At 34.8% G+C, this 15,588-nt stretch overlaps 1 pseudogene; it reads right to left on the bottom strand.

Annotated features, from left to right (window-relative positions):
- LOC138159184 (fructose-bisphosphate aldolase A pseudogene) overlaps positions 1-15,133 on the bottom strand; it is a 48,140-nt pseudogene extending 33,007 nt beyond the window's left edge.
- Positions 15,134-15,588: the final 455 nt, after the last annotated feature.

The raw sequence follows: 15,588 nt of genomic DNA, 5'->3' as shown, positions 1-15,588 counted from the left end.
TCTCTCTCTCTCTCTCTCTCTCTCTCTCTCTCTCTCTCTCTCTCTGACTCTCTCTCCCCTCTCTTTCTGTACGCATGTCTGTCTGTCTGTTAGTATCTTAAAACCATAAGCCCTTCAAAAAAGATTGAGAGTTATTAATAAAAACAAAGAATTCTAAAGCTCCAGAAATATGGCTTCAGATGCCATTTAAGTAACCTTCCCCCCCCTTCCTTTCCAAAGTTAACAGTGATCTCTTAAGGACAATTTTGCTTAACTTCTATTAGTTTTTATCCCAGACTTCTATAGAATCTCCAACTCCATAGCTCAACATCTTCATATTTATATATACCATCTCTTCTCTAGGTATCTTTATTTTGACAGTGCTTGCTACAACTTTTTCTATTACCTTTCTTTTCATTTGTAGTCTCTTTGGTTGACTATTCTTCCTGGTTACATCCATTGACTGTGAGTGTCCTCCCAAATTCGATCTTAAGCCCTCATCTCTTCTGTTATCTTGCTTGGTCATCTTATCAACTCCTATAGCTATATTATAATTTTTATTTAGATAATTCACAGATCAGTATATTAAGTCCTAATCTCTACTGAACTTCAGTTTCACATTACCAACTTCTTTGAACAAACTGTCCTTTAGGCATCTCACGTTCAATAAGTCCAAAACATAAATGATCTAAACCATTCTGAATAGCAAATTGGAATGATGTCAAATGGTTGTAAAGGTGTGCACATATTTTGATCTAGCAACACCACTAGTAGGTCTTTATCACTGAGATTACAAAACAGGAAGAGGACTCACATGTATGAAAATATTTCAGCAGTTCTTTTTGTTGTGGACAAGGATTAGAAATTGAGAGGATGCCCATCATTTGGGGAATGGCCGAAGAAGTTGTAGTATATGAATATAACTGAATACTGTTCCAAAAGAAATGGTGAGCAGGTGGACTTCAGAAAAAACCTGGAAACACTTTCATGAACTGAGACTGAGTGAAGTGAGCAGAACCAAGAGAAAACTATATATAGTAACAGCAGCATTGTGCAATGACTGACTTGGTCAAACTTAGCTCTTCTGAGCAATTCAGTGATTTAACAGTTCCAAAAGATTCATGATGGAAAATGCTATCGATATCCAGAAAAGAACTATGGAGTCTGAATGCAGATAGAAGTAAACTATTTTCTCTTTCTTCTGTTGATTTTTGTTTTTCCCTTTTATTCTGAATCTTCTTTCACACCATGACTAATATGGAAATATGTTTAATAAGATAACACATGTATAGCCTATATAAAATTGCATGCCATTTTGGGGAGGGGGGTGTGACAGGAGGAGAGAAAACTTTAGAACTCCAAATCTTAGAAAAGCAAATGTTGAAAACTAAAAATAAATAAAGAAATAATGCAAAAAAAACCAACCCTCTGTGTGTGTTTCTGAGTGTGGGTGTGTCTGTGTGTGGTAGAGGAGTCTATCTCAACTTGGAATTTTTCTCTCTCTTGATTTTGGACACTCCCTTTTAAGCATTAAGACCAAGAGGTTATCTCTAGTATTACCTTTATTAGCCATGCTATGTTACCTAAACTTATTCTCAGATTTTATTCATTGTACCTTATTTCATACATTCCCTGTTATTCTTTAACTTTCTTGAAATGTTGGTGGATAATTCTTCCTCTATCTCCACCCCTCTAGGGAATCCTTTTGTATTTTTTTTTGTGTTATTTCCTTCTCAGATTTTATCTAGGGTTTCAAATAACTCATACTATAAATTCATTTTATTATGAATTTTCTTTTTATACTTATGACTTTAGTCTCTGTGCTTGAAATGGATAGTTCCAGCATTAGATTCTCTTTAGGGTGGCTATGCCCTGGTCCTGTGTCCTTCTATCATCCTGTTTTGGAAGATTATGACACTGGAGCTAGATCAAGATGCCACTGCTCAACATTTTGTTCTGTATACAGAGTCTGGTATCTGGTGTCCTTTATAATCCTATGACCCCATTACTCAGGTGCTGCTTGGGGTCAATTCTCACCTACTTCCAAAGCCCTGGAATGGAACTGGGAGCTGAAACTGTCTTTGAAACCAAGGTGTGTGGACATATTTTCTCCTACAGTCTCCTGACCCACCTCACAATCACTCTGCCTCCAAAACCTATCTCCTATTATACTTACTTGTGTGGTAAAGGAGATCTGTGATATCACTCTAGACTTGGTACTTTAACAAAAAATTCAGGGGTACTATGTGTTTTCTTCCTTCCTTCCTTCCTTCCTTCCTTCCTTCCTTCCTTCCTTCTTTCCTTCCTTCCTTCTTTCCTTTCATTTTTCTTTCTTCTTTTTCTATGGTTAGAAGTCCAGAGATCTACTACTGATCCAAACAGAAGCTTTAATTGTGTCTATTTCCAAGCTGGATCAATTTATCCCTCCTTACAAAGACAATTGCCACTCCACTTCAAGAGGCTCACCATATTATTGCCAAACAGAATGTACACTTGATCACTTTTAGCTCAACTATAGTTAAGAACTCCAATGTTCTAGAAATCCAGGAATGTTAGCTTCCCACAGTAACAGGGATTACAGGCTTGCCCCCAGTCTGAGATTTTTTCTATAGCCAAATTAAGCATACCTAGAAAGATCTCTTAAATCATCACAAAAATAAAAGTTGCATTTCACCTTTAATTATATTTTTAAAATGCAGAATGATTTTATAATTTTAAATTATAAAGAGAGGAAGAACTAAACTGAATATTAGAAAGTATATAAAAATAGACAAAACATGCTTATCTTAAAACTAGGCCTAAATAGAAGGGGAAATGAAGAAATATTTACATTCTTAATAAAAACTATTACAAAATTTTGTTTTGCTTTGTTTTGTTATTTAAAGATGATAAACTTAAAAATCCTAATAGCTAGTTTGTTAATTTCTTTTCTGATTGTCCCCTTATGTAAAGTCACTTTCAAGTTTGTGTTTTTCCTAAGAAGCTGAATTATAAACTTATTGAGACTAAGCACTATCTCATTTATCTTAGAATACCCTATAGTGACTAATCCAACACATTGTAGGTATTTAATAAAACATCTATTGAATGATTGGATTATAAAAAATCCTATTTAAACTCATGTAATCAAAGCTTACATTTTAAGATCAGATCTGAAAATGTATTCCAGATAACCCAATTTTCATCACCTGTGTTATTGTATACTAGACAAAATAGTCTCATTGGCTTACTCTGTAGAAGGAATGGAGAAACAATATCAGTCTGAAAGTATCATTTAGACCTGGGTATCTACTTATTCTGTGATCAAGCTAGTTAATTCCTACCCCTGCCACTCCTCCTCCTCCTCCTCCTCTTCCTCCTCCTCCTCCTTCTTCTCTTCCTGCACCTCCTCTTCTTCCTCCACTACTACTACTATCTCAAAACAATAGATACACAAAATGATTGCCAAATGAAACTCCAACAGGGAAAGTACTATTGACAACCACAAGTAAACTGTCATAATCAGTTTTTTTAATTCATAATTTGGTAAAAGGCACTAAGAGAACAGTAGTTAACCTGCTGGATTGACAATACATAACCTAGCTTGCTATGATTCAGCCTCCACTACACTGAGGAACCTAATTGGAACATTCTTATTTCAAGCATCTCTCTCTGTTTCTCTGTTTCTGTCTCCCTCTCTCACCTTCCTTCCCCACCCACAAACCCCATCTTTGCCTACCCTTACTTCTCTCTCCCTGTATCTCTTACTCAGTTTTTTGTCTACCTTTGTCTGTCTCTCTTTATTTCAGTCTGTCTTTCTATGTGCCTTTCTCTGTTTCTATGTCTGTCAATCTGTCTCTGTTTCTTTGTCTGTCTCTATCTCTCTTTCTTCTCTTCCTATCATGTTCCCCTCTCCTCCTCTTTTTCTGCTGACTGACCAGGAATTATTTTTATGGCTATAAACTCATATTCCAGTGAAGATGTCCTAAAGTTCATGTTTAGTACATGTTTTCAATCTATACACAAAAGAATTCTGACAAGTTTTATTTTTTTCTCCCTTTTGTGATTCAATTTTGGCCATGTAAAGACAGTGGTAAAAGCATTTTTCTGTAAAGTTCTAAACTGAAGAAAAAGTGTTTATTAAAACCACAATTCATTAAAAAGTCCTGCTGACAATTTTGAGAAAGATGTTATTTTTATTTCCCCGGGATCGGATCCAGAATGACATTTGCTTATGAATATGACCACCTCTGAACAGCTTTCTTTGAGTCTAAAAAAGAGGCTTTGTTGTGTGATTTTTGTTTAGGTTTTAATTGATTTAGGAAAGAGTTTACAGCCAGACCTCCATATTCTTCACAATGCCAACTTGTCTTTAAATGCTCACACATTTACTTATTTTTGTCATATTAGTTTTTTTTTGCCCGGCAGGAAAGTACTTTAATTTTCTTAAAAGGTAATCAGACATTTCTCAAGAAGACTAATCAGTACCTGACCTTAATTTTCACAAATATTTTCATTTATTTCAGTCCCATGGATTAGATTCTGTTTTGTTTTATTTTACATTTGGAAAAGGTCCCATTGGTAGAAATGGAAGCAAAACCTATATGTGAGAAGTAGATAATCTAAAAGAATGTTCAAATTTTGAAATAGATTGCTGATGTAGATTTACATATTTATGTTATAAGGAGCAACATGTTCCGTTTACTCAGAAGTAATGTTTAAAGCAAAAGTGCCTAGTATTCTTCAGCTAAAGAGAAATTAGATAGAAATCATCCATGGACCTTTAGTTTCTCCAGGAAAAAGTTAAATTCAACAGATTAACAGATGGACTATTGTGTTGGTACTTTCAATTTTTTTTTTGTTTCTGCAAATGCAGCTAGAAATATTTAAATGTGATCATTAGAAAAAAAAGAAATGTATTTTATTTTATTCATCATATATATGTATTAATAAGGGCATGATTAAATTTAGTGTTGAATATCTACAGGGAATAGACAGAAAGAGTCAAATCCGAGGTGTTTTGTTGTTAATTAATTTTAAAATTTACCTTTCTGATGAAATATGACTAGAACCACTAAGAAGACCTATTCAGAAGAAAAAAGAGTAAACAATAATTTAGTATTTTAATGGAAATTTTATTTACATAATCGAGTACAACAAGGAAGCCTAAAAGAACCCCACCAATTATGAAAAAGAATTAGGCATGGCCAGGTATAATATTCACTCATTATAGATATAAAAATTCCAGTTGTCTGGGAAGGCTAGGTGGCGCAGTGAATAGAGCATCACCCCTGGAGTCAGAAGGACCTGAGTTCAAATTCGACCTCTGTAATGGAAATGCAAATTTGGAAGATCTTCCCTGCCCCTAGGCTAAAGTGCACCTGAAGCCTTGGGTGGGAGGCTTGTTTTTCAGTAAATACTTCTTGATTGGCCAGTGAGTCAATAAGGTTGTTACATTTTCTGAGCCAGGAGAAGGCTATATAAGCCCTGATGTGTAGCTTTGTTTTGGGACTCACTTTGAGAAGTGTTCTGTGATTTGATCTGAATTCTGGAAAGCCGTTGTTGAGAGTCCCCCGGCTTTGAAAAACCCAGATGTGGAAACCCAGATGTTGACTGGGTATGGATGTAATGGTTGGACAGTTTGGAAACCTGTCTACTTGATCTGTTTCTGTCTTGATAATTCTGCCTGCATGCTTTGAAGTTCGGGGTGCTGACCTTTTTCCCCTGAACAGGTAAACGATATATGTCTGACTGATTAAAGTAAGCTTGTTAATCCATTTTGAGTTGCTTTCCTTTATCAAAGCAAATCCAAGAACCTGTATTGGCGGCAAACCCTGAGGACGCTTGGGGTGCTTGCTGCTACAACCTCAGACACTTAACATTTACTAGCCCTGTGACCTTAACCCCAATTGCCCTCCAAAAAGAAAAAAAAAAACTTGTCAATGTATTTGCTTAAATAATATTACCACTAGCACCTCCTTTTAGCTCTCTCATTGGCCTGCAGAGCATGCACCAATGTCAAGGAAATCAGCACCAAATGAAGCAAAGAATCATGTTCAAATAAATGTCATGGGTCATTTTGTCTTAAGACACAAATTAGGGAATAGCCTTGCGAAAGCATACAGCAAAAACAAGCTAGTTTTAGGTTATGAAGAACTATCACATCTGGAAGAAGGCACATACATATATTGCCACTTCAAAATGCAAAAGAAAATATTTTCAATGTAAGGACAACAGTGTGCATATAATTGAATGAATATGTGCATGCATGCACGCATATATAATAGAATGCATTTGCGTTATTTCTCTGTAAGTATGTATAGGTTTACAGAAATACATCTATATGCACAGAAATATACACACGCAAGTATGAATTAGATCTGCATAGAACTAGTGACAGTCTTAAAATGAATCAGAAAATGATTCTGTTAAGGTTTCTCAGTATTGAATTTCCAAATTCTAACCATGTTACTGTAGTGGATGTTTAAAAATCCATTACTATATGGGGAGATTTTTTTCCCCTGACTTTGTCATAGAAAAAAAAATAACATGGGTAGTAGTTATAGGGTACACAGATTAAAGTTTGTGAGACAAGCATGGTCCTACCACGATCCTACCCATAATATGGTCAGTAAACATAACCACCCATGACCCAGTTGAACTTAGTGTGAAACTGTGGGTAAAAAAGCACTATATTTGGAATGTGAAGACTTGGGTTCAAAACCTGCTTCTTCTAATCACCATGCTACCTTACTTGTGACTTAATCTCTCTGGAATTGAATTTCCTAATCTATGACAAAAAGAAATTTGTTTAGATTACTTTAACCAATTAATGAACTGACATTAATTAAATCCCATATGAGCCCTTAGAACAATGACACAGTCACTTACCTCAACAGCCACTTACATTTATATTACATAGGGGAAGACTATAAGCATGCATATAAATACATAAAATAAATATCTCCATAATAAATATAAAACAAATGCCAAGTAAATTGGAGTCCATGGTCCTGCAGACCATGCACAAATGCCCCGAATCTGATCCACCAAAATGACCTGCTTTTGTCGAATTTATTATCATTGACAGACTTAGGATTTGACATAACAGTATGTCCTCTTATAAATTATGGAGCCAGAAGAGCTGATAATTGGTTGAATATTGAACCCTTTGCAGGAATTCTCTTTACCTCCCCTTAAGTTAAAATTCTCTCATCTGGCAGGAGATTAACTGTGCTGTGCTCTGTCCTATAAGGGATTGAGGCTCAAGTGATTCTTTTGTCTTTTTCCTACAGCCAATTTCTTGTGGATTTTCAACTCAACTAGTCATATTCAGGTTTGTAACTTTCTTTTCTGTTTCATTATGTTTTCTTTCCTGAGGAATTGTCTAAACATATTTGGATCATAGAAACGTGCAGGGTTAGAGATGATCTTGTGGGTTTAAAGGTGTGAAGATCCAAATGGGGGTAAAATTGATTATGACAAATGAAAGAGCTATAATGAACTTTCTACAGAAGTGGCTGAGCCCAAAGTTCAAAGAAGGTTTCAAATATGGAGTGATAGTACAAAATTAAGGTGAGATGGAAAAATTCTACAATCACACAAAATAGTTTATGCTGTAATGAATTATATGATTCATCCTCCAGGGTCATTGTAATATTTGATACAAGTTACTACTGAATCCCTTCAGTTCTATCAATGTGTACTGTGTTACTTGTCTTTATCATTTCTTTTGTTTATAGGAATAAATCTTCTGTCTCAAGTCTATCAAATTTTTCAAAGAATGATTAATATCAATTACATAAAATATTGAAAAATGGAGAGGGGAGGTCAGGGGACTCTGACAAATTCCTTCTCTACTAAAAATAAGGTTCTGATACCCAAAATAGGAAAGGACAAATCAGATAAGGTAGAGAGTAATAATGTTAATAAACATTGGAAGAAAATATTAAAAAATAATATTTGAAGCATGTAGGAAAATTTCTCTTTTTGTAGATGATTTTATATCTATAAATCTTCCAAGAGTCAACTTAAAATTTAACTGAAAATACTAATAAACTCAGAAAAGTTGTAGTAAATATTACAAATCCACATAATTAGTATTCGTATATACAGATGACCAAATCCAGAAGAAAGAAATAGATATTTAATTCAACTGACTAGAAACACACAAAATATTAGGGAATTTATCAAGAGACTCCCAGGTATTCTATGAATGCAACTACAAAACAATCTACAGAAATAAATAGGAAAAAATAAAGGAAAATATATTTCTGTTGGTTAGGCAATCTTATATACAAATGGACAGTTTTGCCTAAATTGAATTATTAATATAAGTGAAATTATTAAATTATATTTTGGTAGAATTATAGAAAATGATAATGAAATTCTCCTTAGGGAACAAAAGCTTGAAAATTTCTAGAAAAATAATGGGGAAAAAGTTGAAATGAAGGAACCTAATAATTTCCCACTAGACTCTACTTCTCTGGTCTTTTCCATAATGCCTGGGAAAATTCTTCATTCTAGAATATCACTTTAGCCCTGGACTGCAACTTACACTTCATCAGTACCTTCTGCCCCTATAACCTTGCCTTCTTATTGTGGCTTTGATGGATCCTTCCAGAACCTCCATTTAAGTGGTGTGTATGTGTGTGTGTGTGTGTGTGTACATGTGTGTACTCAACCTTTATTCAGTTTAGATGAAAATAAGGCTTATGGGATTCCTCTTTCCTACAACCTTATTTATTTGTTTATACTATTTAGCATTTCCTTAATATATGAGAAAATAAGTTACCTCCCCTTCCACCTCCTTTCTTCCCTGCATAGTCGCTAATCCCCATGATTTCTGACATCTCCTAACAATCAATAAAGAGCAAAACCTCTTTGAATTCTTCTGTTTTATATGACTCTCTATATGACCCTTGCAGGCATTTTATTTCTAGCAAATATATTTTAGTTTCCCTTTATCAACATGAAATCAGTTGATTCCCACATATTTTTCTAAGTAATCATATGCATAGCTTTCTCTTAGATTCTATTTTTTCCTTTTCATTGGAAATGCTTGAGCTACCTGGGGTGGCTAGGTGGCACAGTGAGTAAAGCACCCGGCACTAGAGGAAGGACCTGAGTTCGGTTCCCACCTGAGACACTTTACACCCACACAAAAATTCTAGCCTTGTAACCTTGGGCAAGTAACTTAACCCCAATTGCCCTCCAAAAGCCAAAAACAAAAATGCTTGAAAGTCCTCTGTATAAGGCAAAGTACAACTTTTACTAATTTTTCCTGGATAGTTTATGATTTAAGACTTTATCTTTTGTAAAATCATAATCTAAGTTCCCCCTTCCTTTAAAGGGAAACTGCCAAGTCTTTTGTGATCTTCACTATGATTTCTTAGTACTTGTGCTTTTTATTTTTCTTTTTGGCTGCCTGCAGTATTTCCCCCATGACTTTAGATTTTAGCTATGTTGTTCCTGGGAGTTTTTATTTTGGAGTTACTTTCAAGAGGTGACCAGTGAATACTTTCAGTTTCAACTTTCTCTTCTAGTGCTATGACATCAGAGTAGTTTTCTTGTATGATTTCTTCAAATATCTTATCCAAATATGGCATTTGTTGTTGTCGTTGCTTCTTTTTTGGTGGATTTTGTTGTTTTACTTTGGAAACACAAGTCCTTGTCAGTCATTAACTACAGGCTTTTCAGATTAGTAGTACAAGCCCATGTTTGAATTCTGCTGGCATAGTGTTTGAAAAGTCAGAATCCCCTCCACTTCATTCTGAGGCAGTGAGGTCAAAACTATAGCATGGGTGGCAAAATGGTATATTGGATAGAAAACTATTCTTAGAATAATGCACGTCTTTGTTCAAGATCAGATATGGTCTTGTATTATGTGAGTGACTTTGTAAATGTTATTTAAATTTATATTCCTCTATTTAAAAATGTGTGGTTTATATTATCACAGTATTTCAGGGTTGGAAGGGACCTCAGATGTCAATTAGTATGAATTATCCTTGAATAGTAATCCAATTATAGTACCTCTAACAAATGGACAACCAGTCTCCAACTAAAAGGATTAAGTGAAGGAGTCTAGTTCACTTTGAGAAAACTTTAATTTTATGAACATGTTCTTAGCATCAAACCTAAAACTATTATTCTAAAACTTGCATACCCTTGATTCTAGTTCTATTCTCAGGGGGCAACACAGGAAGTATAGACTGATTTTCACATTATGTGTCATTAATTAAGTGAAAGCATATATAGCAAATTTATCAAATTTATGAAGGAGGCAAAACTAGGAAGTATAGTAAAAAACTAGATGGCAAAAACAGGATCCAAAAGAATATTGAGAAGCTAAAGCATAGGATTGAATCTAATAAGTCAAAACTCAATAAGGATGACATATATTAGGAACATATATGACTAAGGCAAAAAGAAAGATATCCTAATTGCTTCAATGTCCAGTTTCCGCCGAATGAAAAATCATTTGTGCCTACTTTGCATATGTTACAAAGTGGGGATGAGAGAGACGAGAGTGGGTAGATCAAATCGAACCTCCTTAGTACAGACAAAGTAGACACAAATGAATTCTCATTTAGAGAGAACTGGAAATTGCAAGAATGGGGATTTGTTTTCTTTTGTTCATGGTACTTGACTTGAACTTTGATGGAAACAAAAGTTAGGTCTTGGAGATCCTTTTCAATTCTCTGAGGTAACATAATTCTGACAGCCCACAAGTACTAACAAAATGAGATGTAATGTTTATTTAAAATATATTCCTTGCATTATTTAATAAATTGCAATCTGGTGAAAATTGATATTAAAATAAAAAGTATTTCTCCTTCTGAAGACAAAACTGCTACAAAACTATCAATCTATTTTGGCAGTTTGAAATTGTACCTTTCAAATCACTAACATTTGTTTGCTTGTTTCATTAAAATAGTATTATCTCTGAAATGGTACACATTCTAACTGACTGATAAGACAGGGTTTAAAAAAAAAGATAATTAGAGCTAGACAGCCGAATCAATTCACCAAGGGCTTATTTGCTCATTGTCTAAAATTTTACCACATTTCATATATCTCTGACTTTCAATAGATCAATTTCCAAAATTTTCACATCAAAGGATCAGATTCTATAGAATTCTAGGAGGAAAAAGAAATAAGGGAAAAACCTGAATTAATATTTTATCCATTGATATGTGTTTAAGGCAAACAGTGGAGGAGTAGGAGGGATTTAAAATGGTAATCATGTTTGATATTCTAGCTTGACAAGTAAGAGACAGACAGTGAGACAGAGAGGAGGAAGAAAGGGAGGAGGAGAAAAAAGATAGTAAAGCAGAATATGATGAATACGATATGAAGAATATTTATGATGAGAAAGAAGGAGGAGGAAGAGAGAGAAGCAGGTGGAAGATGAAAAGAAAGAGGGAAAGGAGGAGGAGAAAAAGAGAAGGAAGAGCAGAGTTGAAGTAGAATCGAGGAATTTGGATTTCTGTTGGTGCCTGGGCTTTGGAGACAGATATTGGGAACTGATTGATTTAAACCTATTGATTTATGCATGTACATAATTATCTAATAGGTATACATAACTTTATAAGTACACACACACAGAGACAGATAGAAATAGTTATTTGTGTGTATATGTAGTATACTTATATTTAAAAATTATATATTAAGGTTGAAAACTGCAATAAGACTTTTAAAACGATCTGCATATAGATAGATACATAGATAGATTGATAGATAGATGATACGTAGATAGATAGATAGATAGATAGATAGATAGATGGATAGATAGATAGGAAGACAAATAGAGCTAGAAATAGAGGCATGTAGAGTTTATTACTAGCTAGATAACTCTACATGTCTGTGTCTCTAGATCTACCTCTGTGTGCACATGTGTACATTTGTGCTGGTGTACACATGTATATAATGTATATATATGTATAGATATGGATGAAATGTAGATATTTAGAAGTTGAAATAAAATATAGTGCAAATATACACATCTACCTTTATCATCTGTCTATTTATCTCTCTGTATCTCTCCCTCTCTGTCTCTTTCCCTCTCTCTGTTTCCCTCTCCCTCCCTGACCTCTCTCTCTCTCTCTCTCTCTCTCTCTCTCTCTCTCTCTCTCTCTCCCCATTGTATCACTTCCTTTGAGATAAATACCCTAATTTGCATTCATAGTGGGTTATGAGAAGTGTGGTTAATGCCTGAAATTCTAGAGCTGTTCTTAACACTATCTCATGAAGACGTATTTTTTTTTTCCATTAACAATGAACAAGTAAGTCCAATTGAGTCTTAGAAGAGGCATTGATTCAAATATCATAGCAACAAGAGTAATTACAAAGTATCCTCCAATTTTTTTTCTTAAAAGAACCTTCTATTTCTTAACCAGTAATAAAGTGTTTTATGATTACTACTTTGAAATATAGTTAAAATTTGGTACTGCTATGATAAATCCCTTCACATTTTTTATTATTGATTCTGTTTATATTCTTGATCTTAGGTCTTCAAGATTAATTTTGCTATTGCTTTTTCTAGTTCAATAAAATAATTTGCTAATTTGATAGGTATGGCACTGCATAAATAAATTAAGGGAAAAATGATATTTATATCATATGAATAATTAATGTTTCTCCAATTGTTTTGATCTGTCATTATTTGTGTGAAATGTTTTGTAATTATCCTCATATTATTCCTGGATTTCCATGGCAGGTAAACTCCCAAGTATTTTATAATGTCTTCAGTTATTTCAAAAGGAATTTATCTTTCTATCTCTTCCTGCTGAGATTTGTTGGTAACATGTAGGAATGCTGATGGCTTATGAGGGTTTATTTTATATCCTGAAACTTTGCTAAATTTGTTGTTTCAACTAGTCTGTAGATGATTGTCTAATGTTCTCTAAGTATACCAACATATTATGTGCAAAGTGTGACAGTTTTGTTTCTTCATCCCCTAGTTTTATTCCTCCAATTCATTTTTATTTTCTTATATTGAATAAAATTGGTGATAATGGATATTCTCATTTCAGAATTCATCTTATCAAGATGCCTTTTAATTTGTCCTCAATATAGATAATGCCTGCTCTGGGTTTCAGATAATTGCTTGTTATCATTTTAAGAAAGTCTCAGTTGGGACTTCTGGGAACCAAGATGGTGGAATAAGCAGTAAATCACCATAACTCCCCCATATACATTTTCAAGCAACATGAGAGAAGGAAGGAAGGAAGGAAGGAAGGAAGGAAGGAAGGAAGGAAGGAAGGAAGGAAGGAAGGAAGGAAGGAAGGAAGGAAGGAAGGAAGGAAGGAAGAAAAGCTGTGGTGTCCAAATGGAACTGGTCATTTGGGTCCCTAGGAGGACATCCCAAACTACTCAAAGTTTGTGGTTTATCCTTTGCTCTCAAAGAAAAGCTTGGCACCAATTTTGTAGATAAAACTGGGCAAAATAACTTTTAATAATTACTTAACATAATTTTCAGTGGTGGCATATTTATTCTTTTCATTTTTGATACTGGGAATTTGGTTTTCATTCTTTTTTTTTAAGTCAAATCAATGAATGGTTTATATACTTTATATTTTTCCATAAAACTAGCTCCCATTTTTATTTATAAATTCTTTTGTTGTTTCAATTTTTTATTTATCTCTTCCTTTGATTTTCAAGTGAGATATTTCACATTGCCTTCTATTCTTTCATTTGTTTGGATCTGTTTAACAACATCTTGATTTCTCATAAAGTCATTAGCTGCCATTTGCTCCAATCTAATTCTGAAGCAATGATTCTACTCATTGAGCTTTTGAGATTCTTTTTCCATTTTGCAAATTAGGCTTGTTAAGCCTTTCTTCTCCTCATTGCCTTTTTGAGCCTCTTTTGCCATTTGAGTTAGTCTACTTTTTAAGGTATGATCTTCCTTAGTCAGGCTGTTGACTTTCATAATTTTCTTGTGTCATTCTCATTTCTATTCCCAATTTTTCCTCCACTTCTCTTATCTGCTTCTTAAGGTCCTCTATGGCCTGTAACCATCTCATAATTTCCTTTGAAGCTTTTGGTGGAGGAGTTCTGAATTCACTGTCTTCATCCTGTTCCATGCTTTGCTCCTTTTTGTCCCCAAAATAGGAGTCTAATTTTGGAATCTTCTGTCTACTTTATTTCCTTTGCCTGGCTATGTCGCCCCTCTGACCCCTGGGCTTTTTGCCACAGTAGGACTCTGCCACCAGACAGGGGGAGATTTTGTCCCAAAAGCTGGGTTTTTCCTCAGCTGCTGGAGGTATTAGATGGGTGCCTTCTCTGAGGTCTATACATGCTCTGGCAAGCTGGACACACACCCCAGGACCTCCACCCTAGACTGCAATCCATATCCATGAAGGCTAAAGCAAGAGCAATTACTCCTCAGACCGGTGAATGGTCCCCCTACACTCTGCATGCAAGGAGATGAAGCTACCACGTGGCACCAGTTTCTCAGAGGCTTCTTGCCCTGGGGGGCAAAACCTCACCCTCCCACTTACTGCATCCCAAAGTCCAGACTGCACTGACCTCTTAATTTTTCCTTTGCATATATATTTTGATAAATCTGGAAATGACCACAGCTGCTGCTGATCTGGAGTCCCTCTGGCCAGAGGCTGGTCAAGCTAGCCCTGTGGTAAATCCTTGGCGTGGGCCTGGGCTTGGCTCCCAGATCACTTCACTGGCCAATTCCTGCCTGCCTGCCAGGCTGTCCTCAGTGGGAGGTTAGCGTCTCTGTGTCATTTTGTGGGTTCTGCAGCTCCAAAGTTTGTTCAGAGTCCCCTTTTTACATGGATTGGGGAAGCTGGAACCTGGAGCAGCAGGGAGGTCCTCCTTCTGCTATGCCATCTTGAATCTGCCCCTGGAACAATTTTCCTTTATAATTTTTTCAAGCATTTCTATGATCTTCATTCTCAGCAGTTCAGTGATTCTTAGAATATCTGTCCCTGATCTATCCCTAATCTAATTTCTAGGTCATTTAAAACAAAATGATATGCTTCGCATTTTGTATTTTTTCCTTATTTTTTTTGTTTTATTATTTTTTAATTTCTCATGGAGTCATTAACTTCCAGTTGGCCAATTATAATTTTTTTCTGAAAAAATACTTTTTTTCAGTGAACTTCTGTACCTCTTCTTTTTTCCATTTGTCCAGTTGTGCTGGTTTAGGAGTCATTTTCACTAGTGAAATTTGATCCTTTTATTATGTGGCCAGTTATGTTTTTTTTTAAGGGTTTTGGAGGTATTTTTATGCCTCTTTTATCAAGCTGTTCTCTTTTTATATTTTTCTACCACTTCTTTTATTTGAACAATATTTTTACTACTTCTAGAAATTCTTGTTGGGCTTTTGACCAATTCACATTTTATTTTCCTGAGGCTCTGGTGCTAGTTGTTTTACATGATTTTCTTCTTCTGAATTTATTCTTCATCTGCTCTATCCACATAGTAAATTTTTATAATTGATTTCTTTTTTTTATTTTTTGCTCATTTTTTTCCAGAAAATTTTTTTACTTTGAATGTTATTTTAAATTTGAATTCAGTTCCCATCACAGGGGTTAGGAAGAGAGTGGTGCCCTGTTTCCAGTTTAGGATTTAGTATTGCTTTTTTCTTAGTTGTTTCTGGAGGTTGGA

This window comes from Petaurus breviceps, unplaced genomic scaffold (assembly GCF_028583685.1).
Source record: "Petaurus breviceps papuanus isolate PSGF00001 unplaced genomic scaffold, PetGlider_PUasm1.0 175, whole genome shotgun sequence".
Classification (NCBI taxonomy): Eukaryota; Metazoa; Chordata; class Mammalia; order Diprotodontia; family Petauridae; genus Petaurus; species Petaurus breviceps.
This window is presented reverse-complemented; position numbering and strand designations above follow the sequence as displayed.